This window comes from Erpetoichthys calabaricus, chromosome 16, assembly GCF_900747795.2.
Source record: "Erpetoichthys calabaricus chromosome 16, fErpCal1.3, whole genome shotgun sequence".
Taxonomy (NCBI): Eukaryota; Metazoa; Chordata; class Cladistia; order Polypteriformes; family Polypteridae; genus Erpetoichthys; species Erpetoichthys calabaricus.
The window spans coordinates 36,189,435-36,210,892 of record NC_041409.2 but is presented as its reverse complement, the minus strand read 5'-3'; positions in this window follow the sequence as shown (position 1 = coordinate 36,210,892).

Sequence of the window (21,458 nt, the reverse complement as noted above, 5' to 3'; positions counted from 1 at the left end):
CATCCCGTTCTGGCGAGATGCGGACAGATGACGTAGTGGTCCACAACAGTCCAGGAAGTTCCCCATCCTCCTCATGGTCTCCCATATCTCTTTCCACCGGCTGCGTACACGGCGTGGAGACAACCTGAGACGGCGGATTCCCGTCAGTAACTAGGCCCAATTTCAGATTAGGAGAGATCAGTACTTCACCGCTTTAAATGTCAGACCAGTCTCACCCGAGAATCACAGCGCACAGTGGATTTGGAAGGACCGCTACAATAATTCTTTTAGGTGATCCTCCATGGCTGATGAAACATCAGGCGGATTTATATGAGTGGACATCTTCGTGCACACAGGTAATTCTGGTCTTTATTTTTAACCACTGTCGCAGTAGTACGTATCGGCAGTCAACAATAGAAATGTTGCTGCCGGAATCAAATAGAGCTTCTACTTTGTAACCATTTATTATTACCTCTCCCTTATGAGCCATTAAGAAGGGGTTTGAAAGTGCACACAATCCACCCCTCTCTCTCCATTTACATTCCGCCTCACTCCCGAGCAAGGGCCGCGCCCGCGGAATCGGGGACTCCGGTGCAAACTCCGGTTTATGCCGAGAGGGCAGATTAAGAGGGACATAATTTCTACAGCGTCAGCTTAAGGACCATTCTGCTCTCCCAAATTGCGAGGCTATCCTCAATGTTTCAATGAGCTCAATGAGCTCAGTTACATTAAAAAATTCTCCCCAGACCGGCTGGGTGAAATGCTCTGGCAGGCTGTTTATTATTAGAAAGCAGGCCACTTTCTTGACCAGTTGGAAAGTGGTGCATTCGGCTGGCCTTAACCAACCTGCTACCTCTTCTCAGAGAGCATCAAGCTCCTTGTGATCCCAATGAAGTTTAGTGGATATAGTAATCATACACTATAAATGGCTGAAATTACAGGCAGGTCTCAGTTCACGGCATTCTCAGCTTACAGCAATTCACAGACAAAACCCAGTAATTTGTCTTCTCAACAGTGAAATCCCATTTTGCGTTCCACCTTTCCCAGCATACACTGTACTCCTGTTCACCTTGACCAGACTCAGGCTGACATCTTTAAGCTATAAATATTTAAGGTATTCCCCTATACAAGGAGCATGTGACCAGAAAGCATAGTTCTTTCACCTCTGTTGGGATAGCATCCTTACATAACAGGACCTCTTCACTAGGATATGTTTGCAATGATTCAAAGGTGCATGCAAACAAGGAGAAAAAGAATATGAAAGGATGGTAGGTGGCTCATATCAAAAGTAAGATCTGGCCATTCATTATTAACTACACCACCTTAAGTTCTAATCTTGTTGAAAAAAAGAGCTTACCTTCCATTATTAGAGTCTCAATATCCAGGAACTACAGGATGTTAAAAGCTCAGACTTCTAGAATTATCTCAAACTACTGTTTGAAGGGTCTGCTACTTAACACAAATCTTCAAAGTAAAACCCCAAATTCTGAATCGGTACTGATATATATGAAAATAAAGCTAAATAATATCTCCATACAGTTTTACAATACAATACAGTTTATTTTTGTATAGCCCAAAATCACACAGGAAGTGCCGCAATGGGCTTTAACAGGCCCTGCCTCTTGACAGCCCCCCAGCCTTGACTCTCTAAGAAGACAAGGAAAAACTCCCAAAAAAACCTAGTGGGGAAAAATGGAAGAAACCTTGGGAAAGGCAGTTCAAAGAGAGACCCCTTTCCAGGTAGATTGGGCGTGCAGTGGGTGTCAAAAGAAGGGGGTCAATACAATACAATACAGTACAGTACACAGAACAATTTCTCAATATAGTAAGAAATAAAAAAAATATATAAATTTTAGAAGTACAGAGTAGAATTTAACAGTATCTCCATGTATCCATCTTTTTACCAGACCTAATTTGTCCAATCCAAGATAGACTGGAGCCAACGCCTATCTTGGCAGGCCTGGGAGCAGGCAAAATAAAAAAAACAAAACACTGGATAAACATCTGTAACAAGGTGTACTCATACACATACAGTACATACCTCACACGATCATTTATACTCAAGCAACAACCTAACCTGCATGGTTTTGGGAAGCAGTAGGAAAAAAAACAACAGGCCCTGGGAGAAAATGCAAACTTCATTATTAGCAATAACTGGACTGTGATTCGAGCAAAGTCTTTGAGAGTTCTGAAGCAACAGTACATTGTACAGCCCAAGAGAAATGATCTGGAAATATCATTGATAGGACCTCATATCTTTATGAGGTTCTTTTAAAGCACCACATTGGATGGGATTTACATACAGGAGCTACCCTGATGTTTACTTTTTTAATTTGAAATCGAAAGGGTTACCTTGCAAAATGTGTTTGGATGTTAGTAATTTTCTCTTTGGTCTGAACAGGACATCATGCTACCTGTTGATGGTAATCTTACGCTACCAAATCCCTAATATCACCAATGAAAATAATGCCCAGAAATAAAGAATCACATACTTCTGGCTGCACTCTGAATGTCAACCGCTAGACACTTACATAACTAAATCAGAAATTGGTGGTATCTCATTTATTTTTTATAAGGGCAGGTATTGCTTTCATGCACAAGATGCACTTGTGTGTCAAAGACCATTCCAAGCATAAGCATGAATGCACTAGGCTGATATTTGATTCTAAACTTGAACAATAAAAACAAGAGAACTTGGGATATTATTACAGAGCGGTATTCTGTTTGTCTCATCTAAAGTCATCTCTGGCTCTGAAGATCGTCATATTATTATAGTTGGCAAATTATATGAAACTATGTTGATTCTGGCTGATGTATATGCCTCCATCCAGCACAATAGTGCATTTATATTTAACTTCTTTTTCTTTCAATCCTTAACTTGTGTAACCACAAAATTGTACTGCCAGGAGGCTTTAATTATTTCATAAACTTCAGTTTAAAATATTCATCCTCATCTGTGACTTTGCTCAAGTAGTCTCAATAACTCACTTTTTAAGAATTTTAACAAAGTCATGAAATGTCGATTTCATGAAAGTTTCTAAAAGCTTACTGCCTATTCACAACCCTTCAAAGAGTAGCATATTCAAAATATACTTGATTACTCTAGATTAGACTCTGTAGCTCTAGGGTTAAACCTTACTGAGTAACAACTCTTAACTTAAGAAGAAGGATCTCAATCGCCATAAATCTCATTCTCTAATCAACCTATCTGGTAACACCAGATGAAGCTACTCAGCATAATAAATGTATGGAGTGCACAAGGCAGCAAATAGCATTACGGTAGCAGAAATGGAATCAGGTGTTGAGCATCACAAAATAAACTAGGTGAGGTCAAAACTGGGAGAACTGAGTAACAAAGTCCAGCATGAGACAAAGACTGCAGTCAATATTTGAAAAAGAAAAAGAGGGAGTGAAAACCAAGAATTTACAAGTAAAATGATCAAAATGTAACTCAAAGATTGTGGTAAAAGGAACAGAAAAAAGTGCATAACTAGAGTTCAAACTAAAAATTGAAGATAACACTAGGCTTTTTAGGTTTCATCCACAAACTTGAACAATCCAGGAAGTGTCCAATGTCAATTTTTATATCTACAACCCTGTGTTGTCATACATCACACACTTCCTGTTGACCTTGCCTACCTGAATCCTGCTTTGGTTTAGCCAATAAATCTTTCATCTTTGCCTGTTATTATAAACTACTCCTTTGCATGTCCCTCAGAGGATATCTGCTTTTTTGATTTTCTGGCCTTTGCCAAAATAAATTTTTTGACTGATATTTCACCAGCTAAAAAGTATATTCATAATTCAAAATTGCATTCAGCAATCCATTTACAGAATGTGCTGTTTTTCCACTAAAGTGGTGTGGAGAGCTGGATCCCATCTCTTTAGTACAAGGAGCAAGATGGGAATTAGCTTTAAACAGGATTATCTGTGAATAACTATTATTATGAAAAGAAACCAATTCATTCTAAGAACAAGTTAATTTGTTATACATGCTCTTAGCTCAGAGGCACTGTCACAAAGCAAGGACAAATTTCCAAATCCTCTGTCACTACCATCTAAAGCACTGTTTTCATTGTCTTCCCAAACATGCAGAGCATATTCCTAATACCCTGGCAGATGAGACCAAGTTTCTGTCCACTACTGACTTCAAGCTAGGAAAGGGGTAATGCACTGAGAATTCACAAAGCAGTACACCAATATACTTTGAAAAGATTAAAAAAACTATTGTTGCAAAACTTCAGATTATTTCTTTCTGTTTAAAAGTCTGACATATGCCATGATTTAGTAACAAAATGGGAATCTCCTTTTGAGTTTCAAATATTTATTTGCTGCTGACTTGTTCCTGATTGTTATACTGACTTATCTTCTAGAATATCAGCATGAGGGGGAAAAAGTCTTGGCTAATTGACTGATTATTGGTACAATTTCACATAGGAGTGGGAAATAAGGTCAGAAATTGATATCAAGGTATAATAAAAAAATTTTAATGATTTCAGAACTTGGCAACATAATGCATTTAAAAATAATTTTCAGACATGTATTTTTGCATTTATATAGCACTTTTCTCACTACTCAAAGTGCTCAGCAATTGCAGGTTAAGGGCCTTGCTCAAGGGCCCAACAGAGCAGAGTCCCTATTGGCATTTACGGGATTCCAACCGGCAACCTTCCGATTGTCAGTGCAGATCCCTAGCCTCAGAGCCACCACTCCGCCTTTATATTAAATAATAAATAATAAATGCCAAGCCCCTTATCTGTCAATATGCTTCTGAACTGCTCTGTTATTCTAGAGATTCTAATGGATTCGATAGCTGGTATTCACCATTGCAAAATGACCGATAAAAATGCAATTTCTTTCTCACTGACATCATTGCCAAATCCTAATTACTTTATGCAGTTAATTTTGCCACATACAGTGCATCCAGAAAGTATTCACAGCGCATCACTTTTTCACATTTTGTTATGTTACAGCCTTATTCCAAAATGGATTAAGTTCATTTTTTTCCTCAGAATTCTACACACAACACCCCATAATGACAATGTGAAAAAAGTTTGCTTGAGGTTTTTGCAAATTTATTAAAAATAAAAAAATTGAGAAAGCACATGTACATAAGTATTCACAGCCTTTGCCGTGAAGCTCGAAATTGAGCTCAGGTGCATCCTGTTTCCCCTGATTACCCTTGAGATGTTTCTGCAGCTTAATTGGAGTCCACCTGTGGTAAATTCAGTTGACTGGACATGATTTGGAAAGGCACACACCTGTCTATATAAGGTCCCACAGTTGACAGTTCATGTCAGAGCACAAACCAAGCATGAAGTCAAAGGAATTGTCTGTAGACCTCAGAGACAGGATTGTCTCGAGGCACATATCTGGGGAAGGTTACAGAAAAATTTCTGCTGCTTTGAAGGTCCCAATGAGCACAGTGGCCTCCATCATCCGTAAGTGGAAGAAGTTCGAAACCACCAGGACTCTTCCTAGAGCTGGCCGGCCATCTAAACTGAGCGATCGGGGGAGAAAGGCCTTAGTCAGGGAGGTGACGAAGAACCCAATGGTCACTGTGTCAGAGCTCCAGAGGTCCACTGTGGAGAGAGGAGAACCTTCCAGAAGGACAACTATCTCTGCAGCAATCCACCAATCAGGCCTGTATGGTAGAGTGGCCAGACGGAAGCTACTCCTTAGTAAAAGGCACATGGCAGCCCGCCTGGAGTTTGCCAAAAGGCACCTGAAGGACTCTCAGACCATGAGAAAGAAAATTCTCTGGTCTGATGAGACAAAGATTGAACTCTTTGGTGTGAATGCCAGGCGTCACGTTTGGAGGAAACCTGGCACCATCCCTACAGTGAAGTATGATGGTGGCAGCATCATGCTGTGGGGATGTTTTTCAGCAGCAGGAACTGGGAGACTAGTCAGGATAAAGGGAAAGACCATTTGGTCTTGTCCGTTTAAAGGAGATGGACGTCTGAAGTGGAGCTCCACTAGCAGCGGCTTTATTTTCCCACGTATTTCATATTATATAGAGGTATCCTGTATTTAACCCGACCAAAGAACTTCCACTACAATATACAAGCATGAGTAACAAGTAGAAAAGTCAGAAAGAACCGTAAAAGAAACTTAAAGCCGCTTCAAAGTCTGGACAGACATCCGGCCCAAGTGCAAGGTATGGCCTTTCGGAGATTGACCTGGAACAGGCAGATGAATGCGCAGATCTCCTGGCACCCCGCTCCATTGTATCATCTCCAGTCGAGAGTGAAAATGGGAGCGAAGGTGCTAGTGATACAGGTGGTGCTGGATCGCCGATTTCTGAGGATCATTCGAGACTAGAAAAGGCCCTGCAGAATGTGCTCTCATCTACTCATCGTGAGCCCGCAGCACCTGCTGTAACAGGAGCTGCATTTCCACTCGTGGAGCACGAAATCCGAAGTGAACTGTCTGAATTGAAAGAGATGATTGCTACACTGGCTGCCGCCATGGCTACGGCCATAAATGAGTTTAAGAAGGATAACAAGAATGAGCTTAAAAATCTAACATTGAGTTTAAGAAAGAGCTTAAGAAGGGTATCATCGAGATTAAAAAGGATAATAAAGACCGGGAAACGCGTCTATTTAAACGTTTTGACGTGAACTTTAAAGGCATGTTGAAGAAATTAGAGGAACACATCGAAGAAAATAGATCCAAACTGAAAATGCTTGCCAACCAGATTAATGACGTTACAGATCAGCTGGATGACATTAAGCAGGCTTTCACGGCTCGAGTTGAAACAGCGGAACAATTGGCATCTAACACAGATGAAAAAGCCACAGCTGCGAATTCCGAATGCAAAAAACTTGGAGACAGACTTGCGGCCCTGGAAGATGGATACAGAAGAAACAATATAAGAATTGAGGGTATACCTGAGAAACGAGAAAGCTCAAGCCCAGTGAAATTTGCAGTAGAATTACTGTCTAAAATAATTGGAGATGATTTTAAACTCGACATTGAGATAGCAGCTGCTTATCGCACATACAGGTCAAGCACCTTTAAACCTAGGTCTTTTATTGTCTGCTTCGAGCGACTACGATGTAAGCTTGATGTGATGGCACTTCTCAGACACAAGCAAGACATTATATTTGAAAATAATCTTATTCGTATTTTCCCCAACTTCTCACCATTAACAGCTATAAAACGTGCAGCCTACTTTGACATTAAAAAGTTGCTATGGAAAACCGATATCAAATACAGCCTCTTGTATCCCACCAAACTGAAAGTGGAAGTTCAAGATCAATATTATATTTTTTCAAGCAAGGAAGAAGCTGAAAAGGAATTAAAGAAGCTGTTTCCGACACTCTTTTGAAAGTTAATAAGGAGCCGTATTCTGTCAAGGCATGGGAAGGACCTATCTGCTCTCGGATCCACTTTTAAAGAGACTGGTATTATAATTATACATCCTTTTCTTTATCTGGACATTATATGTTTATGTCTTAATTAGAGTTATAGACATGAGTGTGAAAGTGTGGAACTAATTAAAGTAGGATTTTTTTTTTTTTTAACTACCTTAAAGTAGACTGTTTAACATCATACTCTGGGTTTATTGCTATTTCTACTATTACATTACTATTACAGTTATACTATTACATTATACTATTACATTAGGAATTACTATATTTATCCTAGACTACTTTTTAAAATCATTCCCAGGGTTCATTCTTTTTTTTTATCTTAATATCTTAAAATTGCTGAAGATTATTTTAAGCTTAAAGACTGTTAATGATTATATTTTCGGCAGATAGTATTTAGAATTCAGCTGCAATAGATATCTCTTTGTTTTAATTCTCTAATGCCGCTGCGGGGTGGGGTTTGTTTTGTTTTGGACGTGCTCTGTCTCTTCGTATGTCAGAGGACCGGGACATCGCGAAGTGGGATCAAGCCTCATGTGGGGAGGCAAAATGGGGGGGGGGGGGGGATAAAGGGGTGAGAGAAGGAGAGCAGGCTATATCTAATCTATTCTTCTAATCCCTATAACTATAAGTATCAATGCAACAATAGGCTAAAATGCAATAACTCATGGGGAATCTTGAAACTAAGATTAAAACTGCCTCATTACCAGTTAAGACTATAAAATGACATTAAAAACTCAGAATCAAGGTCTCCATGATGGGACAGTTAACTTCGTGAGCTGGAATGTTAAAGGCCTGAATCACGAATTAGATAGATAGATAGATAGATAGATAGATAGATAGATAGATAGATAGATAGATAGATAGATAGATAGATAGATAGATAGATAGATAGATAGATACTTTATTAATCCCATGGAGAAATTCACAAAAGAGAAAGAAAGTATGCTCTCACCTAACAGGCTTGAATGCTAAAATAGTATTTTTACAGGAGACCCACTTACTAAGCAAGGATCAGTTCAGACTACAAAAAGACTGGACTGGCCAAATGTTCCATTCTAGCTTTATAAAGAAAACTAGAGGGGTGGGAATTCTCATACACAGAACAGTTCCATTTGTAGCATCAGATGTAGTATCGGACCCTGAAGGGAGATATGTGATGGTCATGGGCAACTTATATAACAGTAAAATGATTTTGATAAATGTTTATGCACCCAATGTCGATGATAAGGAATTCATGCAAAATCTATTTGCATCCATTCCCAATGTGAATACTCATAAAATTATAATGGCTGGGGACTTTAATTGTGTTTTAAATCCACTTTTACATAGGACTCCTGTGACAGGGGGGACGACATCTAATACTGCAAAGACAATTACACAGTTTTTAAATGATCCCGACTTATCAGACCCCTGGAGGTTTCTTAACCCAAACTCAAGAACATATTCGTTCTACTCACCAGTGCATTATAGCTACTCAAGAATTGATTATTTTTTTATAGATAATAATTTCCTGCCTACAAATCATGCAAATACGACACAATTGTTATCTCCAACCATGCCCCTCTAATCTTGGAGCTAAAATCATTAAGCCCCTCACACTCACCTCGCAGATGGCGCCTTAACCCTCTTCTATTGGCAGACGAGAACTGCACAGAATTTATATCCAAACAAATCAGCTTCTTCCTAGTGACAAACACGCCCACAGAGGTTTCTGCAGGAACACTATGGGAAACTCTAAAGGCCTTCTTAAGAGGACAGATTATTTCATTTCTTTCCCACAGAAATAAATTCAAAACCAAGAAAGTGTCAGAGCTAAGAAGCAAAATTACTAGAATAGATGAAGAACAAGCCAGGCGTCCAAGTGAAGCTCTCCACAGGAAAAGGCAGGCCCTGCATACAGAACTTAACATCTTAACTACTAAAGAAACTGAAAAACTTATGTAAAAGTCTAGACAGCATTACTATGAACATGGAGAAAAAGCTAATAAGCTTTTAGCTCAACAAATTCACAAACAAGAAGTTCGCAATGCAATACCAGTAATCACCAACACGAATGGAGAAGAAATTATTGACCATAAGAATATAATGCACGCATTTAGAGATTATTCTAAACCCTTATATTCTACTGAGCTCAAAGAAGACAACACACAATCTAATGCACTTCTGGATACATTACAGACACCACAAATAGATGCTTTAAGTGCTGAGGAACTGGATAAACCTCTAACGCTAACAGAATTACTAGATGCTATAAAGTCACTTCAAATCGGGAAATCGGCAGGCCCTGATGGTTACCCCGTAGAATTTTATAAGAAATTCTCCACTCAGCTAGCTCCCCTCTTATTGGCAACATTTACAGAAGCTAGAGACAATCAAATACTACCTCAAACATTTCGTCAAGCATTAATCACCGTCTTTCCTAAACAAAATAAGGACTTGTTACAATGTGCATCATACAGACCAATTTCACTCCTGAATAATGATGTTAAGATACTCTCAAAAATTCTAGCTAGAAGGATGGAGAAAGTGCTGCCCTCGGTAATATCACAGGATCAAACTGGATTTATTAAAGGCCGACATCTATCTTCCAATCTCCGACGCTTGTTTAATATTATATATTCACCAGCAAAATCAAACACCCCAGAGATATTACTATCATTAGATGAAGAAAAAGCATTTGGTATGATTGAATGGAACTACCTTTTCACTGCATTGGAGAAATTTGGGTTTGGCCCGAATATTTTTGCATGGATCAAACTACTGTATACCAATCCAGAAGCCTCAGTTTGTATTAATAACATTTGCTCAGACTACTTTAAGCTAGAACGTGGTACCAGACAAGGATGTCCCTTGTCGCCACTGCTGTTTGCAATCGTCATTGAACCACTGGCAGTTCACTGCCGAAATTCTTATCAGATAAAGGGGATTGTCAGAGAAGGACTGGAACAGAAAATGTCTCTATATGCAGATGATATGGTTTTATATGTATCAGACCCAGAAAACACTGTCCCTGCAGTTTTAACAGCACTAACAGAATTTCAAAAGATATCTGGTCTTAAAATTAATCTGAATAAAAGTATACTCTTTCCAGTGAATTCACAAGCATATAATATTAGATTGGACACCCTACCTTTTACCATAGCAGATCAGTTTAAATACCTAGGGGTAAATATCACAAGTAAACATAAAGCTCTTTATCAACAAAACTTTGCTGTCTGTATGGAAAAAATTAAACAAGACTTGCATAGATGGTCAACCCTTCATCTCACTCTAGCCAGAAGAATTAACATTGTTAAGATGAATATCCTTCCTAAACTTCTTTTTTTATTTCAAAACATTCAAATATATATCAATGAATCATTTTTTAAACAGTTAGATTCAACAATAACCTCATTCATTTGGAACTCAAAACACCCACGTATCCGAAGAGCGACCCTACAAAGACCTCAGGCAGAAGGTGGCATGACTTTACCTAATTTTCAGTTTTATTATTTGGCAGCAAACATACAAGCCATAAAAACCTGGACACAAATAAATGAACATACACAGGCTTGGTCCGCAATAGAAGTAAAATCCTGTAGTACTTCTTTATACTCCCTGCTCTGCTCTCCAATAAATGCAAGTTATCGCAAATATACTAATAACCCAATTGTGCTTTACTCACTCAGAATATGGAACCAAATTAGAAAGCATTTTAAGATGGAAAATCTTTTATCTGTGGCACCTCTGCAAGAGAACCACCTCTTTCAACCCTCGCAAACATATCCAGTTTTTAATACCTCGAAAAGTTTTGGGATTAAAATGCTCAGAGATCTTTATATAGACAACATATTTGCATCTTTTGAACAATTACGTTCAAAATTCAACCTCCCAGCTACACATTTCTTTCACGATCTTCAAATTACAAATTGCCCGATTTTCCCCACCTCGCACCCTCCACAATGCTGGAAAAAATACTGCTCAATTTCAAGGAATTAAACACCATTTCCGCATTATATAAAATCCTATTAGAGTCCCTACCTTTCAAAGATCCAAGAGGACATTGGGAAGAAGATCTCTTAATCAATATATCAGAAAAGGAGTGGAAGGTAGCAAAGCAGAGAATTCACTTGAGCTCCATATGCGCAAAGCATAGAATTATTCAACTAAAAATTATATATCGAGCCAATCTGTCTCGCTTAAAACTGTCCAAAATGTTTCCAGGGCAAGATCCAACCTGTGAACGCTGCAACCAAGCTCCTGCCTCACTGGGTCACATGTTCTGGGCCTGCACCAAACTAACATCATTTTGGATCAAAATTGTTAAGTGCCTTTCAGACAGCCTTGGTATCACAAGTCCTCCTAACCCATTAACAGCTGTGTTCAGTGTTCTTCCAGACGAACTTGAAGTGGAGAAGGACAAGCAAACGGTGATTGCATTCACTACACTTTTGGCACGCAGACTTATTCTGTTAAATTGGAAGAATCCTAACTCTCCTCTGATAAGTCAGTGGGAAACCGATTTACTGTATATTATTTGAAATTGGAAAAAATCAAATTCTCAGTTAGAGGATCTGTACAAATTTTTTTCAGATATTATTTTAGAATAAGAGAAATAACTATTACCGCATTTAATTCCATTCTCCATCTCTTATTTACCTATATATTTATTTCTCCCTTTCTTCTATTTATTGTTGCCTTATTAAAAAAACCCTAAGCAATTCTCCTTGGCTTAGCTCTCCTTCTCAGGGGTGGGGTTTGATTTGTCTTCAGTTTTGTTTGGTTGTAAATTGAACTATTTATATGGAATGATTACAATAAAAATTAATAAATAAAAAAAAAAAGGATAAAGGGAAAGATGACTGCAGCAATGTACAGAGACATCCTGGATGAAAACCTGCTCCAGGGCACTCTTGACCTCAGACTGGGGTGACGGTTCATCTTTCAGCAGGACAACTACCCTAAGCACACAGCCAAGATATCAAAGGAGTGGCTTCAGGACAACTCTGTGAATGTCCTTGAGTGGCCCAGCCAGAGCCCAGACTTGAATCCGATTGAACATCTCTGGAGAGATCTTAAAATGGCTGTGCACCGATGCTTCCCATCCAACCTGATGGAGCTTGAGAGGTGCTGCAAAGAGGAATGGGCGAAACTGGCCAAGGATAGGTGTGCCAAGCTTGTGGCATCATATTCAAAAAGACTTGAGGCTGTAATTGCTGCCAAAGGTGCATCGACAAAGTATTGAGCAAAAGCTGTGAATACTTATGTACATGTGATTTCTCAGTTTTTTTATTTTTAATAAATTTGCAAAAACCTCAAGTAAACTTTTTCCATGTTTTCATTATGGGGTGTTGTGTGCAGAATTCTGAGGAAAAAAATTAATTTAATCCATTTTGGAATAAGGCTGTAACATAACAAAATGTAGAAAAAGTGATGCGCTGGGAATATTTTCTGGATGCACTGTATTTTCACATACTTAATGTACAGAATAGGTTTTGACAATAATTGTAAGAAGACATCAGCACCTGGTGTTATCTTCAATAATTGGATGTGCAAGGTATTTTGTCTCTCCACGCGAGCTTAAACCATAGTTCATAAAGTCCCAGTCCTCTGACATACCTAAAAACATAGCACGTCCAGAACCAAAAAAGCCCCCAGCAGCGGAGTAGAAGGATTAATGTAGAGATATCTATTGCCAATACAGTCCATATTCTATAAACCACAGTCCAGAAAGAATAAACCCAAGGAATGATGTTAAACAGTTCCCATGGAGAAGCAGATACCATATGATAGTACAATCCTAATACAATAATCCAAGGGTATAATGTTAAACAGCCTCCTTTGGGGAGGAAAAAAATACTATAATAATAATTTCAATTAAAACATAAAAATATCCTAGAAGGAAATAGAATGTATAATTACAGAAAAAGGCTCATTGCGAATGGACCAAATTGCAGGTAAAATCTTTGTCTTGCCAGGACACGATGTGACTCACAATCAGATTTCAAAGCTTGTTGTGATCAATTTTCTTAGCTCTTTTTCTGCTTCATCCAAAGAACTAAAAATGCTGAACTTGTCTTGAATATCCACTCTCAATTTAGCATGATACAAGAGGCTGTGTCTAATTTTGGCTATTCATAAGCGCTGTTTAAACTGTAAAATGTGGCACATTTAGCAGTTGTTGAAGGTGAGAAATCAGGGAAAATACAATGCAGTTATTTTCAAATATAATCTCTAGTTTAAGTGTGAGAAGTATCAACAAATTTAATTTAGATTGTAATTTGCCAAAAGGTACAATAAGGCATTTAGGTTTTGAGGCATTCGATCCACATATGGGTTAAGCTGCTGATATCTCGGTGTCTGATTAAAGTTATTTATTATTTAGGGAATTATTTTAGGGAATAGTTCAGGTACAAATTTCACAGTTTTCAGGTAGACCTTTGATATGGATATTATTCCTTCTGTATCCATCTTCCAGTGTAGCTAGACTGTCTCCAAGCAGATTGTATTCAGAATTTGCAGCTGTTCCTGTTCTGTCAGCGGTAGATGCCAATTGCTCAACTATTTCCATACAAGTCAGGAACGTTTGCTTAATGTCTTTCAGCTGAGCACCAAGTGATCCAAATTTATTCTCAAACTTACTTGCATTTTCCTGTATTTTCTCCTCAATTTTTTTAAGCATGTCTTTAAAGGTAACCTCAAAGCGATTACTTAAACATTTGTCATGGTCTTTAATATCCCAAAGCAGCTTCTAGTTTGTCATGTTTATGTCCTTTATATCTTTCCTTATATCCTTTATGCCCCACCCCAATCCGAGAGCGTTAGTTACTGCAGTAATCACTGAGGTGATCGTTACCTTCAGCTTGGACTGTTCACTTTAGTCTTGTCCGTGCTCCATGGGCAGAGAAGCAAGACCAGTTGGAGTTGGTGCCGCTGACTTCAGGGGCGAAGTTGACAGCAGAGATAGCAAGATCATGCAAAGTTCCAATGAACCTTCTGGAATCGGCAAGTTCTCCTGGACCGACTCAATTGCAGTTTCGCTCTCACTTTCGCTGTCAGCTGGGCCCAATGCTACAGTGCCAAGTCCTCACAGATCTATTTTCTCGCCTGTCTGTTCCAGGTCAGTCTCTGGCAGGCCGTACCTTGAACTTGAGGCCTGTTTAGACTTCAATGAAGCTTTAGCTGTCTTTTATGTTTCTTTCTGAGCCTTTTTTCAGCTACTCAGGCTTGTATATACTTGCATTTACTTTAATTAAAGCCCTTCAGGTTCAGTACTGTAAATGCAGGATACCTCCGGATGATGGTAAAAAACGGTAAAATAACACCACTAATGGAGTTCCATCTCAGACGTCCACCTCCCAAAACGGACAAGACCTTTTCTAATGTTTCTTATTTAACAGTACCTTCAAATGAACGGTCTGGCCCAAATTATACAATGTAGTGACCGCATACCTTGTCTAGTCATTCAAGATGTCCTGAACCCTCTTGTCTGTTATCACTGGTCTCACTGCCTTTCCCAATGCAAAGTTAGACAACCCTGTCACTTAAGCAATTACCAGTATTTGTCTTCTTGCACTCCAGAGGAAACAAAGCCTACTTTAGCTCAGAGCGTTCCTCTCTTTGTCTGACCAGTGTCGGTCTGCTCACCATTACCATGCTGGGGCACTTGGCATAAACACACACATGCATAGAGTTTACACATTCACACTGATATTTACATCAACTCTCCTGCGCTCCAGGAGCCAGTGTGTGACACTCAGCACTGCCTTGTGCCAACACTGTGGTGCCCTTGCTCACAAGGTTAAGACATAAAGTAATTATACAGAAGAAAAACAATAAACAAAATGAGTAGGAATGTACGTTTTAAGTATTTCTTGCAATAGTTTACAATTAAAGTAAACACCTGGCTTGAAACAAGCACTTCATCTTGCCAAAGCAACTGTTTTCACCTGGATAATCCCATCCCTCTTTGAATTTCTGATCACACTAAATAGTGTAACAGGAAAGTGCCACCATGGTGTCTCTGGACACCTGGGCTAATGCCAAGGGAGTTTAAATATCATAAATATGACATTTATTTTTTAAACACACTAGAAAGAGTTTCTCAAATGAAAATGACGAAAGAATAAGCCCAGCTGTCCCTTGGACATTCCGATATTGGTGTTAATCTGTTACATGCCAAGATGAGCACAGTGTAGCAGGAGTAAAAGAAACATTTGAATGTAACCAAGTTGAGGCCAAAAACTTTAATTTATTCATCCATTAGGAAACCATGACAGGGATCCATTTTGCAATCAGGCACACATTGCACAATTGCTGTATGTCATGGAATTTTAAATAATTTTCCTTCTTTGATACAAAAAAACAAAACAACTTCACTCCTTTAAAACTAAAAACATATTTTTGATTATACTTGAAGAAAATTATAGTCAAGATCCAAGGTGGTGCAATAATAAGAAATTAATCAATTCAGATGTTAAAACCATTCTGTGTTTTTAAGCACTTGCATAGGAACCAAATATGCAAGAATGTCTCAATTTAAGATTATTAGAAAGAACATCCTTTTTTACTCAATATGTGTCAGTAATGATTGATACACCTGATTACATTTTTGACAATCTTCATTTTAATAAGCACTTTTGAGTTTAAAGAAAGATTACAGCTATTTATCACTCTTGGTAACTGGCTACATTACCACATAGTCAAAATGTGTGCATAAAGTTGGCACATTTTCATTTGTATTTTCATTGATTAATACAATTATCACAGATGTCTCTTATTTGTTGAACTCTTATGAAGGCACTGCTACTCAAAGAGATTGAATTTCAGGCTTATACTTCTCTTGATACAATGAAAGAACAGCTTAACTCTGTCTTTTTCTCATTCACTCACTCACTATTTCATACAGTTGTCTCTTCCTGTTCACATCAACTCACCAGTCAGGAAAAACCACACATTACTCTGGGAAATCCTCTGTAGGCTGTATGCTCACTTATAATACACAGTTCGCATGCAGGTCCATACACAAAGACATCACCTTAAAATCACGAGCACACTAACACAAAATCAGCTTTTGCATCTCATTACACATGCACATTTTGTGTTTTATATTTGCATGTATTTGTATTCTTTCCATTAATTGTTAGCATACTACCAAAATAGTTTTCTCAAAATTCAAACTAGAAGAAGAATTTCATCAGTATATATTATGTGCATGTTATATCACCCACTAACACAACATTTTATGTATTATGTACATGTTGAAGGATGGAGCAGAACTTTTCCATAAGGAGAAGAACTTTTCTTGTAATGTTTAAAAAATGGACCTTTATACAGACATTTTGTTTCTTTTTATGCTAAAACCGCCAGTTATGTTGAAAAAGCTTGTTATGTTATTTGGCTATTTAAATTGTGACCTGTGGTCTCATGTGTAAACGGTGCGTACACCTGTTTCCATGCTCACTTCGAGATATATAAAAACTAAACATGGCGTAAAGCCACGCACATTTTCAAGGCAGGGTCACCCCTTACATACGCACTTTTCTACTCGGGTTTGCAAACTGGAAGGCACCCAGCACCAAAACAATGCTATTGTTTCTGTGGTCTACTTTTCTTTTTAGATTCACGTCCACGATGCTGGTTTTATCAAATACACCAAAATTAATTGCATATCGTTTACAAATCTAATTCACTTGATTGTAATCATTCTGTAACAATATTAAGATGCACGAAATGGCCAAACTATTCCAACTACCATGGCTGCTTTAGTATTATTTGAAGACATCGCAAATGGAAGAAATAGAAGAAAGTGCATATTTACAGATGATGATGACTGGCTTCTGCTTTAAGTCAGTTTGTTTCCAAGAGCTATCCTCTTGGAGCTGTGTGCTGAACTGGCGCCGGTTTTACAAAGGCAGACTTTGAGGAATTGTGCTGTACCTGCTCTTTGCAAGTTCTTTCCACTCTCACGTTTTTAGCCACAGGAGCTTTTTAAATTGAACTTGCTGACCAATCAAGTATTTCATAATCATCACTGAGTCACGCCATGCCAGAAACAGTGAGCCAATATAACATTATATATAGCTGGAAAACCTATAACAAAAAGCAGCTCCGCACAATCACAGATTCTTTTTCAAACTATTGTGGCAAAAGGCAAGCGGTCCTTTTAAGGATAGCAAGTCACCTCAATGTAAAGAGCAGAGAATCAGTCCATTGTGGCTCTCGGTGACATCGCTATGCTATAAAGGCATCTTCCGAGAATGAATTTGCTTATGTAAATAGAAAGCATTCCCACTTCATTAATGTGCTGCTCTATAGTGCACAGAAAGTGTGTCACAGTGTGCAAGCATGTACCTGAAGAGATGTGCTATGATGAACCTGACCCACAACTGATCAGCCAGATCGGACAATGTTACCACTTTGATCGTTTGAATGTAATTGGAAGAATGTAAAAACAGGTAATCAGATGGAGAATTTATTTTTTTAACTAATTCATTTAATTTGTGGTTAATATCACATAGCACAGCCCATATATTCCTTAGTTCATTGGCCACATCTCTTACAGCATCCACTATTGCATTTTTTGACATTTGAACAGTTCATCAGGACATAGCCAGATGGCCTCCCAGTGGTTTCCAAGGCAGAGGTGTGTGTGCAGCCAGCGCCCGAAGACATACTTGACACAGCAGCATCATCACTGCCTGGCCAAAGCACAGGGGTCAGTTTTTGTAATATTGTCTGAAACAGAATAAACAGATGGTGGGCTGCGACTCACCTTTTCACGTCGACTGCAATATCTGACCACTTCTTTTCTCGTTCAGGCACTATGTGACTTTCTGAACTTAAACTTTCGAGTGTCTCCACCACGCTTTTGTTTCTTATAAAACTGAGTAAGCCAACAAATAGGATGTTTTTCCTTGCCTCCAACTTTCATTTACTGAAATTCTTTTTTTCACGTGCCTTTTCCATTGTTTTATAACCAAATAGTGAATGGAAGATGATCACATTGATTTGTACATTAAAATATGTGAAATTCTGTGAGCAGTCAGGGTGGGACTGTAGGCACGTGCTTTAAATTTCACGTTTGTTGGGATTTGTAAAGGGGAATTGCGTGGAACTTGGCATACACACTCATTTATGCATTTGGGTTTTTTGTATATACGCTCATTTCTACTTTTGTCCGTATACCATGTTTTAGTGTGAATTCTAAGCATGCCATTATACATGAGGCCCCTGATCTTTTAATGATTTTGTGTTTTCTTAAAAATTATCTGGACATTTTGATAATGAAATTTAAGTAGAACAATACAACATGCTTGGTGGCATTTGTAAGTCGAAGTTACTGCTTGGCAATACATTTTTTTTTTGCTAAGAGCAGATAAGAACAGGTTTAAATCAAATACAAAATGCAGAACTGTTACCATAATGTACAAATGCTTTCAGAAGCTGTTTCGATGTTATACAAGCATGCCACGATGCTTCTAAATTACACAAACAAGCTGTGCTGTTGGCTCCAATTTATTATGTCAGCGGAGTAAGCTAAAGCAGCTGATTTTAGAAACATGATTTTAATTTTATGAACTTTGGGAAACTTTTGAGATAACGAGAAAGAGCTTTATGAGATCAGTAAAACAGCTAATCAGAGACAGTGAAGAAATAAGAAGGAGGGGAAAGTGAATCCAAGAATGCTCTGAGATACTGCTGAAAATTCAAGCAACAGAAGAAATGATCTGCTTGGAAAGACTAAGTACCTGGTCTATGATGTACATTACCCCTATCTATTTTACATTCATTTATGGCACTATTTATTTCAATAATAGATAAAGATTAAAATCTACAAAAGCCTGCTGTTCTCCCTGCACATTTGCTCTATTTTACCACTGGGGGCTGAGAACCTTTCTTAGCTAAATCAGTCAGGGTAAGAGAGAGAAAACACTCCCAAAAAGGAAGACTACAGTGACAGACATGTTGGGTGAATTCTGGCAGTCACGTCAGCTCAGTCCATTTATCATTCTTCTCTCCATGCTGGGATGAAGAATGTAAGGGGTTCCAGCCTCCTGTCCGGGCAAGAAATGCCTTTCCTTCCACTCCAGCACTTACAATCTATATATATATATATATATATATATATATATATATATATAAAATATATAAAGATATATATACACAAATATACAGTGCATCTGGAATGTATTCACAGCGCATCACTTTTTCCACATTTTGTTATGTTACAGCCTTATTCCAAAATGGATTAAATTCATTTTTTTCCTCAGAATTCTACACACAACACCCCATAATGACAACGTGAAAAAAGTTTACTTGAGGTTTTTGCAAATTTTTTAAAAATAAAAAAACTGAGAAATCACATGTACATAAGTATTCACAGCCTTTGTCGATGCACCTTTGGCAGCAATTACAGCCTCAATTCTTTTTGAATATGATGCCACAAGCTTGGCACACCTATCCTTTGCCAGTTTCGCCCATTCTTCTTTGCAGCACCTCTCAAGCTCCATCAGGTTGGATGGGAAGCGTTGGTGCACAGCCATTTTAAGATCTCTCCAGAGATGTTCAATCGGATTCAAGTCTGGGCTGTGGCTGGGCCACTCAAAGACATTCACAGAGTTGTCCTGAAGCCACTCCTTTTATATCTTGGCTGTGTGCTTAGGGTTGTTGTCCTGCTGAAAGATGAACTGTCGCCCCAGTCTGAGGTCAAGAGCACTGTAGAGCAGGTTTTCATCCAGGATGCCTCTGTACATTGCTGCAGTCATCTTTCCCTTTATCCTGACTAGTCTCCCAGTCCCTGTCGCTGAAAAACATCTCCACAGCATGATGCTGCCACCACCATGCTTCACTGTAAGGATGGTATTGGCCTGGTGATGAGTGGTGCCTGGTTTCCTTCAAACGTGACGCCTGCCATTCACACCAATGAGTTCAATCTTTGTCTCATCAGACCAGAGAATTTTCTTTCTCATGGTCTGAGAGTCCTTCAGGTGCCTTTTGGCAAACTCCAGGCGGGCTGCCATGTGCCTTTTACTAAGGAGTGGCTTCCATCTGGCCACTTTACCATACAGGCCTGATTGGTGGATTGCTGCAGAGATGGTTGTCCTTCTGGAAGGTTCTCCTCTCTCCACAGAGGACCTCTGGAGCTCTGACAGAGTGACCATCGGGTTTTTGGTCACCTCCGTGACTAAGGCTTTTCTCCCCCGATCGCTCAGTTTAGATGGCCGGCCAGCTCTAGGAAGAGTCCTGGTGGTTTCAAACTTCTTGCACTTACAGATGATGGAGGCCACTATACTCATTGGGACCTTCAAAGCAGCAGACATTTTTCTGTAACCTTCCCCAGATTTGTGCCTCGAGACAATCCTGTCTCAGAGGTCTACAGACAATTCCTTTGACTTCATGCTTGATTTGTGCTCTGACATGGACTGTCAACTGTGGGACCTTATATAGACAGGTGGACTGCAATTAAGCTGCAGAAACATCTCAAGGATGATCAGGGGAAACAGGATGCACCTGAGCTCAATTTTGAGCTTCATGGCAAAGGCTGTGAATACTTATGTACATGTGCTTTCTCAATTTATTCATTTTTAATAAATTTGCAAAAATCTCAAGTAAACTTTTTTCACGTTGTCATTATGGGGTGTTGTGTGTAGACTTCTGAGGAAAAAAATGAATTTAATCCATTTTGGAATAAGGCTGTAACATAACAAAATGTGTAAAAAGTGATGGGCTGTGAATACTTTCCGTATGCACTGTATATATATATATATATATATATATGTATGTGTATATATATATATTGTCGCAGATTGAGGCCCTTGCCGTCCTCTTGAACCCTCTGACTCAACTCCAGACACCAGGTAAAAGTCCAAATATTACTTTTATTGGAACAATAATGTGCACAAAGCACCCTCCACTCCACAATACTCATAAATCAATAATAACAATACTCTAATCCTCCACACTCCCAGACACTTTGCCACCCTTCCTCCCAGCTCAGCTCAGTCTCTGGGCTTTCCCATGAGTCCTTTATACACCCTGACCCAGAAGTGTTTCTCCCTTCTGTTCATGTGATCATGAACACTTCCGGGTTGGATAAAAAGCTCCTTTCTTCAACCCGGA